A 1,171-nucleotide genomic window follows, 5' to 3' on the forward strand; every position below is an offset into this window, starting at 1 on the left:
AGTGACAGTATAAGCCACATATATTTTTATTATTTATTACAAAAAAAATATATAGATACTTAAAAATTAGGAACTAATATTAAATTTGAAATTACAGTTTTCTATTTTTCATTTTTTCAAACACTTCTAGAACCGGAGTTGGATCTTTTAACAGTTTTTCAGAGTTATCTTTACATATATAGATAATAAAGCTAGGTTACTTAATCTTGGACTTTGCATTGTAACTCTCACTTACATTTTAATATGTTGCATAGTAGAAAAACTACATTCAGCACTAACTAACAGGGATTGCCATAGAAAATTAAAATATTTTTCACAAGTTGGTGAAGGCCTTACCAAAACAATATATTTATTGATATACATCAGTCGATTTCGAAGCATTTAAAATCAGAGATTTCCCAATTGAACCTTGATTTTACAAAGTCATTATTAATATATGGTTGATACATATTTGTAATATTACTTTTTCATTACCAAAGTTATGACTTTGGATTACGTGCATGTATATTCCGTAGTATTTGATAGTTATAATGATTGAGTAGTTATAATTAATGAATATAGTTTCATTGTCCATACAGTCTAAAATGTTGAAAAAAATACATACATTTTTGTTCAACACTATTAATACAAATCCTGAATAAAAGTATAAACCACAATATGTGGTGTGTAAAACTAAAATTGCGCGTATATTTATCAACAAAAATAATAAGGGTGCGTCACAGGTATGTACAATAAATATTAATTTATTTTACATATCTGTATGGTACATCTCTTTGATGTCACAGCACATGAACGGTATTATATGGTACGTTGCAGAGTGGCAGATGGGACATTGAATTTTTTATTAAATAAATGCAAATAGTTTTGGTATGGGCAACTGCCAATCATACCCATACATTAGAACTGCCACTGGTACATCAGTTTTCATTAAAATTAAAAGATTGAAAAATTTTGGTTCAATAATTATACATAGTATGCATTTAGAAAATAACATTTTATATAACTTTTACACAAATGTGTCTTTATGTATTTTATATAACAACATTCTTTCTTTTCCAATATCATTCTCATTTATATCTAACAGTCTCTTCATCGGTATTACTAATCCATCTATGGCCTTCCTTAACAGTTATTACTTATTCTGCCTCAGACAAAAAATATTAAGACTTAA

Source organism: Sipha flava, unplaced genomic scaffold, assembly GCF_003268045.1.
Source record: "Sipha flava isolate LNK unplaced genomic scaffold, YSA_version1 307_pilon_pilon, whole genome shotgun sequence".
Classification (NCBI taxonomy): Eukaryota; Metazoa; Arthropoda; class Insecta; order Hemiptera; family Aphididae; genus Sipha; species Sipha flava.